Source organism: Haliaeetus albicilla, chromosome 13, assembly GCF_947461875.1.
Source record: "Haliaeetus albicilla chromosome 13, bHalAlb1.1, whole genome shotgun sequence".
In the NCBI taxonomy this organism is placed as follows: domain Eukaryota; kingdom Metazoa; phylum Chordata; class Aves; order Accipitriformes; family Accipitridae; genus Haliaeetus; species Haliaeetus albicilla.
In genome coordinates, this window is record NC_091495.1 from 8,740,372 (window position 1) to 8,759,788 (window position 19,417).

General features: G+C 40.9%; 1 long non-coding RNA gene across 2 annotated transcripts in view; it reads left to right on the forward strand.

The window, feature by feature from the left end:
* LOC138688829 (uncharacterized) overlaps window positions 1–5,660 on the forward strand; it is a 75,535-nt gene extending 69,875 nt beyond the window's left edge. For both annotated transcript variants that reach the window (XR_011327632.1, XR_011327633.1), the window contains exons 2-3: window positions 4,584–4,704; window positions 5,524–5,660. This is a non-coding gene — a long non-coding RNA (uncharacterized lncRNA). The remainder of the gene's footprint in view (window positions 1–4,583; window positions 4,705–5,523) is intronic.
* The last annotated feature ends 13,757 nt before the right edge of the window (window positions 5,661–19,417 follow it).

Below are 19,417 nucleotides of genomic sequence, written 5' to 3' on the forward strand. Positions count from 1 at the left end.
AAGTGCTGGAGCTCATTTGCATCCTGCCAGTGGACACACCATGCTGAGGATAGGTCAATTTACAATTGGTAAGGATTGCAGGAGGGCTTACACAAGCTGTGACTGACAGCATCCTTTTCCCAGCAATGCTGGTTTAGAGCAGAAAGGTAATATTTAGTTAATACCTTCCTTAGAAAACTGGGCTCAGCCCGGTGTTTGTGTACAGTAAGTTGGCAGAGAGGAGGATGTGGAGCAAATCCATCGGCTCTCGGTAACCACCAGATTCACTTGCTTGCCCTCTCTGAGGGCTGTATTCTCCATCGTCTGCTGGGCACGTAGTGGAAATTTTGTCCCCCCTGTGGACCTCTTCCACAGGGGAGCAGAGAGCATGTTCCTCCACTGTGCTAGTACACAACCAGCCAAAGGCCTCCTTCACGCTGGCCATGAGCGCAGCACGGTGTCTACTGTAACAAGTAGGCAGTAGCAGCCGCATGCAGCATTCGACCCAAGTACAATCAACCCAGTGACCTCTCCTTTATGTAGGAGCCAGGCCCGTGCTAACAGTTCCCATTTCAGTGCTCTCCCTGCTGCCTTTGTCAGTGTAGGTCCTGCATGCTGGAGCTCGAGCTCCCCGAAATAGGGAGTGTCCCACTTCTGGGCATATTTACAATTTTCACTGACAAAATGGGGATGTACTGTTTAAAAAAAAAAAAAACAATCATCCTTAGTTCTTTGCTGACATTTCAAAATTTGTCATCGGTTCTTCCCTCTCAGTTAGTCTGGGTGTAGTACAGACACAATGTATATTGTGCAATGTGGATGCATCAAAGGCAGAGAGAACAAGAGAGTTCATTGCACCCATTTTTCAGAGGGGAAGCAGGCAGGCTCCTTCTACCCTAACTCTAATATTTGTAGAGCACCTTGCTCAGATTTCTTCTGCCATCAGTAGAGGCACTTTGAGAATACGTTTCCCTTCACTTCCTTTGCCAACAGCGTGAGATTTCCAATGTGACCAGGACAGTTTTCCTCCAGTAGCATGAGTTCTGCCCCAAGGACTTGTTCCTGTCACATAAAGACCAGGAGAAGCAGCTGGAATTAAACCAAGGCAGCCTCTTGTCTTCTTCCTTGAGGACAAACCAACCTTTTGATGGAGAGAAAGAAACCAGTGCAGTTGTCTCAGCTTCACCATAGGTACCAGCCTGAAGGTCGTCAGGCTTCTGTTAATGACTGCACTCTGGGCTTTCAGGTAGCTGTGGATGGCATCTTATCTCTGGGCCATATTGGGTGACTAGTTCCTGCAAAGAAGACAACGCAAGGAGGCTTAGTGTACTGTTTTACATAATAGCTCTATTCAGTCTGTTTTCTTATGAAAGGAAACTCTTACATACTGGAGAAAAACTACTTTTTCAAGTAGAAAGAAAATACCGGAAGCTGCTGAAATTAAACTGTGGAGAAAAACATCCCCCATTATTTTCTTTGACCACACTGTTTTGCTTTTTAATGGATGTTTGGAAATGTTCTGTTTCTAGAGTGAACATTTGTATGAATCTGCTACCGGAAACAAATGTCACAGAAAATCTACCACAGGATTAGAGAAGTCAGGAAAAGGGAAATCAGTCAAGTCAATATTGATAGGGACAAATCTCTGTTTAGTTTAATGTCCCACAAAGAAGAGGAAGGGAGGAGAGAGTGCCAGGGAGGTGCAAAGAGAGGGAGCCTTTCTGCATGCAATGTTTGCCTTTATGGGTAAGGATTTCCAGGATTAAAGTTCCCATCCCAGTTCCTGAAAGGGGGAGAAGGAAAAAAGAAATGTGATCCATAAACATCTTCTCACAAACACTCTGAAAGGCAACCACCCACTGGAGTCATGTGTTGTGTGCATTTGGACGTGTTAAGTAATCTAAGCCACCTAATTGCCTTGCAAATGCCCTTTTGCACAGGCCGTGGGCTTAGGGAGAGGAATACCAGAGGGAACCTCATACACCAGAGCAGGGCAAGCTTTAACGCCACAAGACTGCTTCTGAGTTGCACCAGCGGGATGACATGAGAATCGGGCATTGCATTTAAGCCTACAACATCAGTATTATATGTATCGTGTGTGTGTACTCTGCTTTTCACACTCTCTCTATAATCTGATTCAAGCACATGTGCACTCTATTCAACAGAGACCTGTTTTTTTCCCTTGTACAGTTCAGGCCTGAGGTCACCTACAATATGAGACAATGCCAGTACAATATTTCTTTGTATCAGACTTGCCAAAACACCACAACTCTCCACTGTGTTTAAAAAGAAAAAAAATAAAGAAACCACAAGGAATTTTTATTTTCTACAACCCCAATCAGAAGGCAGAAGAAGCTGCCAAATTATATGATAGAAACTCCTACGCACAGAACCCAGTAGAGTTGTAAACTGAACTTCTGTAGCTTTTTAATTGTAAATCCAGATGCTTTTATCCACAATTCTTTTCAATGACCTTTCACTTGAAAGTCAATTTGTCAGTCTGCTTACGATGTCTGAAGAAATCATCAAAGCCACAACACCAAGTTATTCTGAAGATGTTGTTCCCCGCACAACTGCAAAGTTGCTACACTTGTTTCCTGAGTCAGGGTGCTCACATCTTGCTCCTGCCTGCAGGACTTGAATCCTCGCTCCAGTCAACAGCAGCAGCACAGAGCCTTGCCCTTTGTAATCTAAAGAGAGGAAGAAGAAGGGAAGGAAAACATGAGGAAGCACAAAATCAAAGCCATTTCTAGTCGTTATGCCTGACCTCCATCAAGGGAATCCTCTTAGGTAAATCTGGTCCTTCGTGCAGTTGAACGCAAAACTTGGGTTACTCTGAAGGCAAACGCAGCTTGGATGCAATTGAAATCATTAAATAAATTTAATACTGCTACAGCACAGGTGAATTTGGCCTCTGGCTGCAGGGATGGGTGCACAGCATAGTGCTGGGCTTGGTTCCCCAGCTGAGCACTGACTCTGAATTCCCCACCCAGGCGGGCAGAGCAGCACAAGGGATACTCATGTCTGCACACAGACCCAGTCACTGCAGCACTCGCTGGCAGAGAAACCACAGAAACATCCATTTGGAAAAAGAATCCAAGAGCTCAGCTATGTTTCCTCCACCTCTTGGGCCTGAAAAACAGGCTTGAGAATTTCTGAAGTTCAGGCTCAGTTGTATTTCTGGTGCTTTCTAAGTTTGGATGAGCCAGAAATATGTGAAAGCAATATTTGGTGAGGGTTGGATACTCTTGTTTGGTTTTGTGGCCAATATAGGACTTGCCAAACTGTGAGGATATAAAAAAGAACAAGGAAAGTTGCATGCTGTGGGAGGGTGTTTTAATGTGTGGTTTCTAACATGGAGGAAATTTACATGTAAGTTTTGAGAAAAAGCTTCTGGCTGGTTCTAATTATCACCTACCAGTTGATTCCATCAATCCTACGGGTGGTTATGCTCCCAAGCGTTGATTAATTTTACTGTTATTAATTCCTATTTATTTTAAGTGCTGACAATGTAATCAGCCCAATGAAGAAAACAGAACTAAAACTCCTGCACTGCTGAGGTCACAGGCTACAGGATAGGAATCAGCAAACAGATGATCTGAGTGAGCTTGAGGAAAGTGCTGATATTTTCAGAAGATGTTTCCCTCTTCCCCTTTTAAGCTAGCAATGGGGGGGGGGAAGCACATAGAATTGGTGGGAGCTGCTGTTCCTGAGTCACGAAGAGAGAGGACTCAGGGGCACAGAGAAAATAGCATAAAGAGTGAGCAAAGCTGCTGGCAGTCTCCAAATGAAGATGATCAGGAGCGAGAGAATAAAAAATTAGGGGGTCAGCTAGTGCAGAGCTGCCCAGGGTGAGGACCACCAGGGCCGTGCATTTCTGGTCAGGAGGAGAGCAACAGCTGATGTTTGGAAAATACAATCTCTCCGTCTTTGGACTGACTAATTCTCCAGTCATTAATGAAATTATTTTAACGCTGCATGGGCAAAAGGCCAGAAAAGATGACAGTTATCCCCAGAGATGTGAATATCAGTCAGGATAGAGCTGGACCTGCCCTCAGCTATCATCCAAACCTTATATGGAATAGAATGAAAAACTTTTCAGGTTTGGAAAAGCAAAGAAAATCTGTGTGAGTTTGGAAGCAGAAATACAGGAGTATCGTGAGGAAATCTGTTCTTCTATTACTGGCTCAGTCAAAAACAAGCAGTATTGGAAAGCTCATGAGAGAGTCTGTGTTTGTGTGATTCTAGTCTGATTTCTACAAGAAAAAGGGGTCAAAAGTTTATCCGAAGTTTAACCAGTATCTGAACTTTCCAATGCTGAGCTGAACTGAACCTCTAACCCAAATCACTCCTCCAAATGTGATGCTATTTAGATCCACTTTTTCAGTTAACCCACTTCATGCTCAGTTATTAGACTGCCTGCTCTTGCTTACTAACATGCATCTTTGGAGTTAATATTCCTACTGTGGGGATGCAGAAATTGAGGCCGAAGTCATCGTGAAAGACATTAAACCATGCCCTCCTCCTGCTTCCTTTCCTTGTACTCTTTCCGCTTGGTGCCTTGGCATGCACATTAAACTATTTTCTATGTCCTTTACGCTCAGGTATGTGGCTCAGCAGGGAACATGGGAGCTGGACGGCTGCAATCACCCAGGCTGCTGTGGCTGCTGCTTTCTCTGTTGGACCATCGATCTCACTGCTACGTGGTGCTTCCCTGGTTTGCCGGTGGGTCTTGCTCAGTGCTTTTGCCTTTTAACTGCCCAGCCTTGGGCGCAGGGGTGGGTGGGTCTATATGCTTCTCTCCAAGAAAAGTCCAGCATGAGAAAGCTATGGCCCATGGTATCACTGCAGTACAAGCATACAGGCATGGTGCCTAGTAAATATGTCAGGGTCTAAATATGGGAGGAAATGTGGGGTCCCAGGGGCAGACTGGGATGGGGACATTGCTACTTTTACCTCAGAGTGGCTCCACTGGCACCCATAGGTCCTGCCTCGGGCTTTTCTGCATTATCTGTACATCACCAGTGTAAGGAGAGCAATAAATTCCATCTCTTGCATGTCTCACTGCAGATGCAGTTTGAAATAGCAGAACTGTATTTCAAACCAGCAAGGCCAGCCGAAGAAGCAAAATAAGTTCTTCTTGTAAAGCAATCCCCACATAGCTTTATTAGCTGTAGGGGCTTTAGGCAGCAGTTTTATCTGCCGAGGTGCCGCTCCTTCATAGCCCTGAGCCACATACTCTGCAGCAAAAATCTGGTCAGATTCCACATAGCCATGAGATTAAAAGCAAATCCTCAAAATTATTTAAGCCGTGAGGAAGTAAAACCTGAAAAGTGAACTCTGAGGCTGTATAAATTTAGGATCCCAAGCTCACCTCAGAATTTAATCCTTAGACTTAATCTGTAGATTGATAATTGTTGTATTAAAAGCAGAGAAACTCTAAAATTTATTCAAATACTCAAAAGGTATCCCCTTATAAAAAAAAAACTTCTCAGATTCCCCCAGGCATTTGTATTTTCACAGCTGACTTTTCTGTTTCAATAGCAAGAAGAGATGCAACTTATAGAGAGACACCACTTCTCTTCTGTCAAATACTGCACATTCCAGAGTGCTTGCTCATGCTACATCCTTCCCTATGGAGCTGCTGCCTAACTTTCCCAAAGCCGATATTAATATCACAGACCATTATAATACAGTTATTTTCATGGAAGCCTGGGAGGAAGTCACATGGCATTAATTGGTCCCTGGTGCTCATAAGGTCTCCATTTAGTTTGTTGTTTTTACTCACATAAGCAGCAATGAAGTGAAAAGCTGAGGAAGTAGCAGTGATTGTCTTAAATGAGTATTTTTTTAGTACCTGTTTTGTTAATGAATCATTGTTCCTCTTAATTGGATGAACATATTTATTAGGCAGTGCAAGGACACACGCACACACATTCTCCACCAGCCAAACTAAGTTTTCACACCTTCTCCACACCTGCAAGGGCTGGACTGCCCCAGGTGCTGGTGACAGTGTACTCTGTCTAATGCCACTGGGCCAGGCATCATCCCAGCTCCATGTCAGGACAAAGCATGGTGTGGTGGCCAGACAGTCATTTTCCTCTGTCTATGTGCTTTGCTGAGAAACTGAAAACAGTAGCAACACACACACACACACACACGACCACCAGAAGGCTCATTCTTGCCAAATACTTCTGCTCCTGTCACCTGCCAGTTCAAAGCAAATACAGCTCTTCCACTGGTGCTGCCTCCTATTAACCATATGTGCCCGATTTTGAGACAGCTAGAGCTAAGAGTGTCAAACTGGTCTGGTTATAAACTTGTTGGTACATGTGCATGTGTGTACACTGGAAAACAGGGCTCTCTGTGCCTGACTATGTGCACCACCAGTGCATCAGAGAGGCGAGGAAGAGCACGATCCTGCAAAGGACAGCACTGAGAGCCCAAAGAGCTGAAGTCTTGTTGGTGACATGTAACTTCTACAAGAATTAGCAAACTCCCTTAATACTGATGTCTAATTATCTGCAGTGCTCTAAGGATGTGTTTATAACTCTTTTGTTAGAGCTGGTTAAAAAAAAACATTCCTGTCAAACATTTTTTTCAATAGAAGATCGTTCATTAACAATTTTTTTGTCACAATTTGTACTTTCTGCCAAATTTTTTAACTTTTCATTGAAGAGCTGAAAATCCTCAAAACAAAAAGGTTTTGGCCGAAAACAGCAACAATTCAATTCAGAAATGCTACTGTGGTACTTCACAGGAATAGTAATTTGGCTGCCTCATTCTGCTCAAAGATTTAGACTTCCCAGCTAAACACCAGCTCCCAAGATGCATCTCAGGGAGGTCTGCCACAGTGCGCTACAGCATCCTTCATTCAAGAGAGGAAACGCATGCAGGCTGGGAGGAGTGTGCAAGAGCCGAAGTCAGTCAGCTGGGAATGTGCTCAGCCATTCACACAAATGGATACCTGAGGCAACTAATCCCCACAAGGTGTCATAGCAGCATTTCCTAATTGAAACTTTCCTTCCCCACCCCAGAAGTTTTGAAGTTTGGAGGTATTTTGGATGAAACCCCAGGTTTTCAAACATCTATGGGAAAGAAAACATTTTTCCACAATTTTTAATGGACAAATAGTATTTGTGTATTTTTTGGTATTTGCGTATTTTTGTGCCTACATTTCTTAACCTACAATCAATGTGAAAGAAAACCTCTGGTGGAGAAAGTAAAAGACTGCATCCCTCTAATCCACTGAATTTAAAACCTATCCTCATGTTTTTGAACACTGACATTGTGAGGCATACAGTGCTGGACATTTTAGCAATAGCACCCAACTATTGCCATTTTTACTTCAACTGGTTCCGAAGCTCTCCTGTTGCCAAAATCTTCAGCTTCTCTTTTGCCCATCAGAAAAAGGCTCCAATTTCATCCTTGACAAAGCTTGCATATACAATCATGCCTAATCAGTACAAAAAATTCTTAGTAGTATCAAGAACTGACTAGTAGTGCTGATGGAAATGTGTTCAGCAGGTTGACACATCAACCAATGCTATTGAATAGTATCAGGGCCTCTGAGAAGTTACAGATTATCCACACCCCAGTCTTCCTGCCTTCCCCCAAAGTCCTGCTCGTTGGGTGACCAAGGAACCAATTAGAAGCAAAAAGGCCTCACAAAAGAAAAGGCTGAAGTTTTTATCTGAAATCAGCCACTTCAGTCCAATTCCATTCCATAAAGAACTGAAAAGCTTTTTTGTTTTTATTCCAAAGCCGAATGAAAACAATTTTTGAACTTCAACAGTTGTTGCAAAATGGAATTGTCATCTTGTGGACAGCACCACTGAGCATATGGTGTTACTGTCAAATAAATCTCATTTAATATCAAAATGAATAACATTGCACTGATTGCATTCTTCAGTGTATTTTTAATTCACTCAAGCCCTATCTTTTCTCATCTAAATAGACCTTTCAGAGAATCTAGGAGTTCTGCTGCAGAACTGAGTCCATTTTGCTATGCAATATATTTTGCTATGCAAGCTATCCATTTTGCTATGACATTTAGTTTGCTTTGCAAGGACCACCACAACAGGAAAAGGTCTGCTTCCTCTTCCTGGGAGCATTGGACATCTTGCAAGAAAGCTTGTTCATCAGACTTTAACAAGTTATAGTTCAGTTTTGCTGGTCCAAGCAATTTGGATAATCTGGAGAAATATTCTTAATTTTTTCGTAAGGGGCTTAGTCACGTCAAAGCAACCCTGCATTGTTAGCATGCGTTTAGATATTTGCTAATGAAAGACCCCTAGATATGCAACCATGGCTGGCCAACTGTGGCAATTCGTGCCTTCACTTCTGCAAATTTCTTATCAATTTGAGATTCTTTGTAGGTTTCAAATCTAAGCTAAAACCTGTATTTTAACGTATTTGAACTCATGATGTGCCTGTGAGGTATAGCTGTGTAACTATGTCCATTACACCTAAGGGGAGCGGAGGTTCAGGGGGGTGAAAATTCATGTCCTCAAGTATTTTGGTGCAAAGATACTTAATGTCAAACCATGTTTGAGGAGTTGGACCAAAAGAGGTCCTGAAAGTTACTCAGAAAATCTGCAGCAAAATAAAGAAGTAACCTGGGTTCTCTCAGCACCCAGCTCAGGTGAGGCAAGCACCTTCAGGTGAAGCTGTACCTTCCTCATGAAGGTCCTAAGTATGTCCAGCTGTCAAGGAAGCTCTGAGGCTGAAGCACTACACGTGCCCCATGCTTTTCTTTATTTTAAAAGAGATATAGAATAATTGTTCTGCAGTTTGTTTGCATTCAGTTTTATTTTGAAACTTTTTTTTCTTTCTGAAATAGGAACTGCACACATACAGATCAGGCTGAACAAGTCATTTCAACTCCCTCTGTCTCAATTTCCCTTTCTGTACAGTGAGAATGATGAAAATTCCATAAAAGTATTGAGTACCTCCCGACAGAAAGAGCAGTTCAGTCAAATTTTACCTGACACACCTCAGTATAGATTGCATGTTTTTTTCTCTGTGTTCATGTTTGTTTCAAGAGATATAGGACAATTAGTACTCACAAACTAGCATCATACTTTGAAGGGCCACACCTTCATCTGGTATTAACAGGCATAGCTCCATCCACGAAGTTGTACCAATTAACCAGCAGAAGACCTACAGCTGTAGCAAGGAGCAAAGGCAGGCACAGCACTTCCCAGGGTTTTATGCTGACTTGAGCTCCTTTTGTCCAACACTTGACAAGGGGCCCAAGCTAAGTAGGAGACCAAAGAGCAAAGGGCAAAAGAATGATACTAATTCACAAACAGCCTCATAAAACTATTCTTGTTGGCCCTTTAAAAGTTTTAACTCTCTGCCAAAATAACTACACATGGATGAGGTCACCATGAGCAGTCAGCAAGTCTTGCTATGCGAGGGAAAGATCTGTTCACATTTTGCTTGAATCAATAGAGGGGTAAGTACAATAGAGGGGATCACAGTCTGGCTAGCTGGCCACCATCCACCTATTTCCTTATCAGTCACCAGAAGGGGACAAATTTGTGCTTCAGTCTTAGCTTAATGGTGGCTATAGGTTAAAAAAATACATGTGATCCAGAGGTTGTTTCCATAAGATGTTGATTCCCAATTCAGCAAAGCACTTCAGGATGTGAAAGTATCATTGGTTTCATTTGTCATTACCTGCTGCTTCATACAGAAGGACCTACCTTGCACACAGAAAAAGAGCCTTTTGTACTGCTGTGGCTCAGGGTGCTCTCAATGGTTTTTTTTCTTTGCATAAGTAAATAAATGAAGTAAATAAAAAAGATTGCTGAAGAACACCACCTTCTTTTCAACGGGAAAAAAATCACTTTTCAGCCCACAGCTTTTTGAATCTCATAAATACATCATTTGCATACCAGATTACTGTTCAGTTCCAGAACAGATTTTATTCAAGTATATTTTAGACTTCCATTTTTGCCTTTTGTCATAACTTCCCTGTCCCATATTTATCAAACAAAGCTTAACTAACAGCTCATTTTTTCTTGTTTGTTGTGGTGCAGTTTTTTGCCAGTGACAAAGATAATGTATTTATTTATTTGTTTTGGCAAATGGTAAGACTTTTTTTCTCACACCATTTTCTTTCACTCTTGCTAAATACATCACTCTATTAAGCAACGAAGGCTGCTACCTCTATATACCCCTCCCCACAAGGATCACTTCATTTATCACAAAGATTCAGCAGTGAAGCAGTTATCATTTTATTTTCTTGCTTTTTTTACAGGACTAATAAGGATAGTTTTATGAGGTTGTTTGTGAATTAGCATCCATAATTTCCCCTTTGCCCTCTGATCTCTCTGTCTGAGACCCTTGGCAAGAGCAGAACAAAATGAGTGTAACTGAATACAAAACCATGGGAAATGCTGTGCCTGATTTTGTTTTGCTCAACAGCTGGAAGAAAGAGAGGAACTTCAGTGGTGGTGCTAAGCTTATTAACACCAGGTGAGGATTAAGGATTTCAACCAGATGAGGTAATTAGCATATGTATGCTCTGAAGCAAATAGAGAACACCAGGCTAACCAAGCTCTTCAGAAACACTGGTCCAGTTAATAAGGGTTAGCCTGAGCTTTGGATGCTCAAGTTTTGATGTGGGAAACCCACCTGGGTAAGCAAGTGACTTCAGGAGGGCCAGAACTGATGGAGTCAGGTCTAAGATATCCTTGCCAGTGCAAATTTTCTGAAGGCTACAAGGACTCAGTTCATTAGCCTTTTCCTCAATAGGAACACTAGCATGGTGTCTGCAGGAATTTGTCTCTTTTAAACCTCCTGCCCTCTCCGGTCTGATTGAGTTGAACTGCCAGATTCAAAAGTAATTGAGGGAAAGCACAAAAAAAATACTCAGTCATACACACACATGCATGTGTGTACACACACAGAGAGAGCACGATTGCATAAACTCCATTTCCTTAGGAAGTAAGACTAAAATTGAAGTACGTGTTTACATGAACTAGCAAAGCAAAGCAGCCAAGGGTTTGGAAGGCTTTCAGCCAGATCCTTGTCTTCTGTAAATCCGTGTGGAGGGCAATGGAGCAGTACCAATCTGCACCAATTTGGGGCATCTGGCCCTTATTCTTGACTAGTTCATTGTGTATTGAGTCTTTGCAAAGTGAAAATGTCAGGGTTTTGAGACCAGGATCAAAGATGTGTTGGAAAGAAAGTTTGCTAGGGAATTGACAACCCACAAGGGATAGAGCATGAAGGCTAAATAATATTATTTTAAAGTAATGGCTACAACATTTTCAGGAAACTTGCTTTCCCTGGATACATCCCATTTTAAGGCATCACTGTTCAGTCTCATAAAGAAAGCTGTTGCTGACAAAATAACTTCCAGTTCTTCTTGCTGTTTAAATTACTGCATTGATCAATTTGAAATGTCTGTTTGCTTGACACGACTGTGCGTGTAAATGATCTGAAATGCGATACAGCGTTGCAAGATGATTTGAACCACTCTTTGAATCTTTCTTCCTTTCTTCAGAAGGATGATGGTGAGCTAAAAAAGAAAATGAAACCTGATTTAGGGAAGCACCTACAACAGTTATGGCCTGCCTTGATTCAATGTCCTAAATAAAATTACTATGTTGTGTTTCATTTAATAACAAAACCAAAAAAAAAAAAAAAAAAGGAACCACTGAGTAAGTTCCTCTGACCACAGTTTATTAGGCAGCCTTTGTTCCCAAGTGATCTGTCTACAAGGCCTTTGCAAGCTGCTGAATTTCTGTATATGTAATTGTGTCTCTGTCTTGGAGCAAGCCATTGTCAGGCAGGAGCCTGAGACAGTGGTCAAAGTTACACTTATTTCTACATCTCATGTGGTTCCAGGCAATTGGAACCTTCAGCTGGGGTCTTCATAAAGAAACAAAGAATGAGACCCAAAGTGAATTAAGATTCATGCCCCCTATGGCACAAAAACTAGCTCTTTAGAAAAGAATATCATCTAAGATGACAAGGAAATGTGTTTATAACATGTTAACTTTACACTCCAGAAGAAAAAGGTTAAAAAGCAAAAGACCTGACCTTTGGGTCAGTGGCTCCTAAAGAAGGTTGAGATGTGTACCCAACTATTTCTTTCTAAGTTGGCCATTGGCATTGACATTACCATACTATAATCTTATAGAGAAAGTAATTTGATTTACAACCCAAAAGCAAGGATGTCATGTGTGAAACACGGCACCTTTCCTCCAGCCAATGAAAAAAAGACATCTGAAACATAAAACTAAAGCCAACTGTTTTGGTGTGGTCTTTGTCCTTGTCTAATGAACTGATTTGAACCATAGCTCCCAGAAACTGCCCACTACAGGTGAGACTTTAAACAAGAAATCAGGTATTGTTACACGTGCACTTTCAGAAAGGCCAGGCACCAGATTTAGCAAAAGTCAGTAATCTGGATAGCGTGGAGATTGTCTGAGCAGGTATAAATTCTTCTGCACAGGTCAAATATATCCCCCGCAATGCCAAACAAAAACATAATTCATAGGTCAAAGCATGACATGTGTGAAAAATATAATTCACTTTTGCCTGAATTCTTCAATGACCAACAGGCTATAGGCTTTTCTCAGACTGTTCCATGTTTCTTTGTGGTCGCAAGAACCACGGTAGAGAAATTAAGATCATACCCACCTGGCCAGATTCTGGTCCAAGAAATCATACTTCCATGTATAAGAATCTGTAACCAGTTGATCATTGGTTATAATAAAATACAAACTCATCTAATTCATTGCCCCAAACCCACATCAGATTCTAAGTACTTCATGTCAAGTCCCTGCACCCTGTTATTTCTGCTACTCACTAGATGTGTATTGGAATCTGGCTCACCAAGAAGTGCTGGAAACGTCTTCTTTTGTAAAGATATTTCATACTCTACAAAATAGTTTTGATTCAGCCAAACTTCAGGAAAACTTATCAGATAGAGCTGACATCAGCTCAAAAGCCAAGATCCATGCACACCTTAGGCTTTTGGAGAAGTTCAGCCTTGGAGCCTAACTTGGGCACTCTCTCAGCTACTTGATAACAGCAAATTCATGCTGCAAGTGCCTCAAGGGACTTCATGATGCGGCTGATGGGCATCATTTGAAGTGTTTCTTCTCCTGCAAATGATGGCACCAGAGTGACACAGCGTGAAACATAGCCCTACTGCTGCGCAACTCTCTTCACTGCTGTTTCCTCATGAATCCAAGTACCCCTCTGGCATTTCCTGCAAGGGCACCTTGTTATCCATAGCAATTAAAATGTATGTATCTATGTAAGGGAACTGCTTGTGCAGACTGTCTCCTCTCTTTCAGAATATTTTCAAAATCTCTGTCCCAGTTGTTAGAAGAAAATGAAGCTGTACGGTTAGGAAAATTGTCTGAAAAGATGCAATGTTTGGCTTCTTTCCTCAGATCCAGAATGTACTATGTGTTCTTTGGATAATGGACAACATGCTGGGTAGTTCCAGATAAGGTATCCAATAACTCTATTTTGTGTCCCCACTTTTCTTGCCCTTGTTCCAGAGAAAATTGGATGAGTGCCTGAGAAATAATTTTATTGTGAGGAGAGTTATTATGAAAATGTACTCTGCTATTTTTCATTGACCTCTAAAATGAACTCCCTAATTAAGTGCAAATGGGAAACTGACTTGGAGCAGGTTGTCTCTAATCTTGGACAAGACAGACACAGTAAAGTTTATGAACTTAATAGACTGAACCTGCCAAAAGTCAATTTTGCTTTTCTTCCATACACTACACATAGAATATCTATAACATGTTGCTGAAAATTATGAAAAAGGGGGATTCCTTAGACATCTGTTTGCACTGAAAGTAAAAAAAAAAAGGAAAAGCAGATGATATTCCAGATGATAAACATTTGTGCAGATTAATCTTTTATGCAGTAGCTTTTATCTTCTTAAAGAATTTTTTCTTCTTACTGAGTTGCAACATTATTGTAAGAAATTGTACTCATATTAAAAAAAAAAAAGGTGTTCCTATATGCCATGGAACTTATTTCTACTGAACTTACATATAGGGAAAGTGTGTTAACAGAGAAGAAGAGCCTAAAACTATTTCAGTAAACTGCAATATGCAAATTTCAGTTCTTGCTGGAAGTGAACCTAAGTCTTACGGTGAAGTTATAGGAAAATGTGAGTACGTTACAAATGAGTGTCTGTATGCAGGCAGATAGAGCTACCAGAGATATGCCACTTCAAAAATGATGCATAAAAATTTATGGCACTGGCTCACATGGGTGTGTATAAGAATAAGGAACCCACCATAAGGGTTCACTCCTTCTGCATGGTCTGAACAATGACAGTCCAGTATCAGAGAACCACTTGAAGTACAAGGTTGCAAGCTGGACCCAAGAATACCCTAAGAGGTAGGGTAGGTACAGGCTGCTGTGCCTCCACGGGGTCCCCCTGGGTGCCCTACACCCATGGCAGGCACCACCGTGGTGGCCAGATGCTGGACCCCCTGCAGCTCAGTCTCAGTCACTGTTCTGTTTGCACTGCCTTGCCTCCTCCTTTTTTTTTTTTTTTTAATTGACTGTAATCTTGTGTCTTACTCTCATTTTATGGCCTTGATCTCAGGACTAGATCCATGCTTGTGGTCTCCACAAATGCTCCTTCAGCTCACATGCTTCACAAGGGAGAGGGCGCTGCCAAGGCAGATCTGACATCAGGCCAGTGGACTATAGAGGGTTTCTCTTACTACCTGACCGTAGGGCATTAAGAGTAATGGAAAACAAGAGGATTCCAAATACGACTGTGAAAGCTAAGATAATTGAAATACAGGCCATAGAATGAATTTAGCTTCTGTCTGAAAATTTTCAGGGTTTTTTTTTCCAGATCTCTGGCTACAGCTATGTGACTGTGTTTCTGTTATTCCCCAATTGAGAGAACCAGCAGTAGCTCTGCTGATATCGGTGTGAACCTGATGGAAGACCAGCATCAGACTCAAGAGATTTATTCATCTGGTTTATCCAAAAATATGTAGTCATCATAATCTGAAATGTGTTTTGTACCTATTCACATAAATTCAAACACTCTTAAGTAATACAGAAGTCTCTTCACCAACCCGCATAACACATCTGCTGGAAAGATCACCTTTCATCAGAAAGGAACACTTCCTTTATGAGTGACTAAACTCCTTTGAAATCTTTTTTATTTCCCAGGGATGTTGTTTTCCCTAGGAAAAAAAATTCTTTTGGTTCACAGGTCTCTCTTAGTAAGATCTTCATTTAGCTTTTTGACTTTGCTCTTCATTAGTGACTAGCATAGTATTGTCAGGCTTCTTGGCAGTAAAAACAAAGGCCCATTTTCCTTTTTTGAGTCTGCAAGCAGAGACAAGCTAGAAAGTAGAGTTACAAATGCATGAGGAAACTGATGCTTCTCTCATTACAACAGACTGTTCTGGTAAATGACTGATTTACACCACTGCAAGTGACAAGAAAAAGAAGATCTGCAGTATTGTAAGATGAAGAAATAGAGCAAGAAATGTCAAGTGACATGAGAAAAGTCATTAAAGCAGATTCTGGGGTTAGAATTTGCTCATGCTTCTACACTGCAGTGCATATATATGTTTGTTGCATCTTTCTTTGCACTCAAGTGTTAAGAAGCATCCAAACATGAATGCATATTGTATGTAGCACATCTAAGGACTGTGTGGGTGATTTCAGAGTGTTCTGAATACAAGGGGAGCAGGACTTCTTCTCTAACATAGATTTACTACCTGCCATTTGGCAAAAAAAGTAACTTTCCACTTTTAGCACTCTCTTGCAAAATGCTGAATGGCCTCAATTCTCCTGATGCCTAGAACCATGTACCACATGGCCCTAACTGTGGTAATATGATGTGCATAAACCAAATGGTACCTCACAAGTATACAGATGGTACTTTCACTGAAAGTCAATAGTGGCCACACATGTGCAGACATGAGAAGATATTGGTGTAGAAGCTGCATATAGAAACCACTTCTAAATTTTACTGTGCTACAAAACTGCTCCTTAAAACTACTTTCAATAACAAATGTCATCATTTAGTCTAGCAGATCAAAACACGACATGGAAGTCCATCTGTGCTATTCAAAGCCCTTGTGCTGCCAAACTTCTTAAATCTAATCTAATTTGTTTTATGTGTACTTATTAGCACCTAATTCTGGGTTACATCACTAAAATCTTTCTTAGGACATTGGCATTTCCCCAGTAAGTCTATTTTGGTTTGATTTGTCTTGACTTTGTATAGATTTTGGCTCTATCATGATCTTTCCCTCCAGATTTAATATAAAGGGGTTCCTGACATTTATGGAACAAACACCTGCTGAAGTCCCTTGGGCATTTTGAGTCCAAGAAGAGCAATAAAAAAGGCTTATCTTGAATGTAAGACTTGGTAAACTGATTTGTTGTAATAGGCAGAAGTGCATCACGATTCTGAATTGGGGTTGTTCCCTAGAGTGAGCCCTGAATGTCAGGTGTCATGAGAGCGTGAGAACACTTACCTAATAAACAGAGATCCCAATGACAGTCTCTCCACTGATTTTTTCACCTCATAAATATGTCACTTTAGCTCCATGCTCTTTTTGAGAAATTTTCCACCAACTCTGATGAAATTGAACTATCCTGGAAGTATTTAAAGACAGAGCTAGGCTTCTATTTATGCTTTTGCTGGAGAGGAGAAATATTAATTTTAAAAAATCAGGTTCCATTATGGGCTCAGATATATTGGACCATCATGTCCCATCTTCATTTTCTCCTGAAGAGACTGGCTCCATGGTCAAGTGCTGTCATGTGGGAGAGAGAGTTCAATGAGAGTTTGTCTCTGGGCTTTCAGAGCTGTACGGCATCCAGTTGCTAATGTTGCACATCCTCAGTTCATGGCTCTTACAGAATTCTGCAGCATGCCCTGTAAATACTGACTTTGTATACCAAATAAATATCTTTTTAATCTTATTTTTTATAAATGTGATTTTTCCTTCATATCAGGGTAAAGATAAAATTGATGCTGAATATGCAGACGTTCTTCAGAGCAGGACAGGGATTACTGAAAGACTTCCAAATAGGAAGGGCTGAAAAGTATGGAAGTGTTCAGTTTAGAAGAGAAGGCTAATACAAGAAACACAAAGAATAATTCTAAAAACTAATAGAAGGAATAAACAAAGCTGCTGCTTTGCATTTCTTTATACTTCAAAAGGGCCAATGGATCATGTTCTGGCAATTAGATGGACTACTGGGCTAAATGAACTTCTGCTTGAATCCCACTGGGCAATTCCTACAGCAGACACGGAAATGTGATGTGTGATGCAGGCCAAACTGAGGTCCTGCAAATGTGTTCTCAGTCATTACTCATCTTAAGGGAGTGCAATGCACTCTTAAAGATTTGTAAAGTGCTTGAGATTCTCTTATACAGGGTGTGAAAAACTCTAAGTGTGTGTGAGTGCATGTGTGTCTGCACATGCTTCCTTGAGAGGGTTTTAATTTATGGGCAGAGACTTTTGCACACAAATAAACACAGCCATACATAGTTTCATGTCCTCTTGAATTAACCCATCTGGCCAGACCTCAGTGGCATGGACTGGATTCATTCAGATAATGAAAGAGGAAAATAGAAGGATTAGTGAAGCAAAACAGAAAGTACAAGTGAACTCAGGGAAGCTGAAGGTGTATGGACTTAGTCTATAGAAAATGTATTTGAAGTATCAGATTTTGTCCCAGTATCTACCTAGCACAACTCTTGACACAGTTCCAGTCAGAGCAGAATCTATGGGCTCTGTACCATATGATGTGGAACCTTGCCGCACCCCAACAAGTATTCCCCTGGGCAGCTATTTTCTATTATTTGCTTTGCCTTGTTGTCAGTACTAGCACCACAGCAGCAGTTATGCTCAAGATTGTGTCACGTTGAGTTAGAGCTTGATCGTGTCACATTTCTGTCATCCCTTGACATTGGTTTCAAATTCAGTGATCTTCTTCTACGTAAAATCAAAGTTATAAAATGAGGTCCTTCCCTTGTGAGTAAACATGATAAATAGAGGATACTGATTAAAAAAAAGGGAATGTAAAGTTCTTTTAAATATTGCTAGCATGGGATTTTAGCCCTATGGATAAAAAGCACTTCACAAAGCTGTTTCTATGCTTAAAACAAGCTCTTAGCAAATGAGGCAATATTTCTTCAGGGTTTATTTAGCGTCATATTCAGTCTGATCAAGTTTAGTAAAGGAGATAAATACACAGTCTAATTGTTCAAATATTAACCAGCTGGTACACAGGCAACCTTTTCATTGCTGCTTAAATAGCAAAATTGTGACTCCTTTTACTCACAGAAAATCAGAGTAGCTCACAGAAACATCACTGAAGCCAGCTTGCTAACTGCTTGCCAAGGGAATTCACCCGAACCTCTAGGAGTTTTCAGTGCCTAGGCTGTTGTTGTCAGCAAGCTGTAGAAAACGATCAAAAGGAAGATGTGTGCCTAGAAATTGGAAATGGACTTAAAACTCCTCAATCAGCAGCTGCTGAAGACCAGATCTGCCAACAGATGTTAGCAGATATGAAAGATGACTCACCCTATTTTTCACACAAAGTTTTTCTTTTATATGAAATAAATGCGTAGATTCAAGAAATACAGAGTTGAAAAGTGATGCTTGTACCTTACCCGGAAACTTAAAGAACTTCTGTGTTCTTCCCCTTCCCTTTCCCCCAGATTTAATAAAGTCTCTGCCTCCTGAGCACAGTGAAACTCAACTTTGCTGATCACGATTTTAATGCCACAATCTTCAGCCCACTCAGGTTCCTGTTGACTTCAGCAGCATGGTATCAGGGCTCCAGTGATGCCTTCTTAAAAGCCATTTTAGATATGTGCTAATCTGTTAACCTCTTCTTTCTCCTCCTAGTGGTTATTACAGTAAGAGAAGTTAAGAGTAAAGACAATATTTTTAAGGGAAACATGGTATTCTTGGTTTCACTTGTTGGTACATAAGAACTTGGGAGTGTGGGAGTATCACCTGCTTGATTTCCAAGTACACACACCATCTGCCAAGGTCTGAGCAGACTTTATCAGGAACATGGCTCAGTTCTCTGCCTGTGCCTGACTAGTCCAAAGGGCTTTTCTCTAGCCCAGATCAGGATCTGCAATCATTTACAGAGCTGTTCAGGAAATTGAATTTCTTTTCCTCTGAAAAAAATACACACTTTTTTTTATTTCAGTAAAATCATTCACAATCAAAGAACAGAAAACACAGCCTACCAAAACCTGCTGTTTCAATTATCAAAAACAAAACAAAAACTCCAAAAAACAAAAATATATTTCACTTACTAGCGACCTCAAGTACTGTTCCTAAGACTGAGTTTGTTTGTTTTAAAGTTCCTTTTTATTGAAAATTTTCAACTAGCTTTCAATGAGCAGGGCCTTGGACCTGCTGTTGTTGAAGGCAAC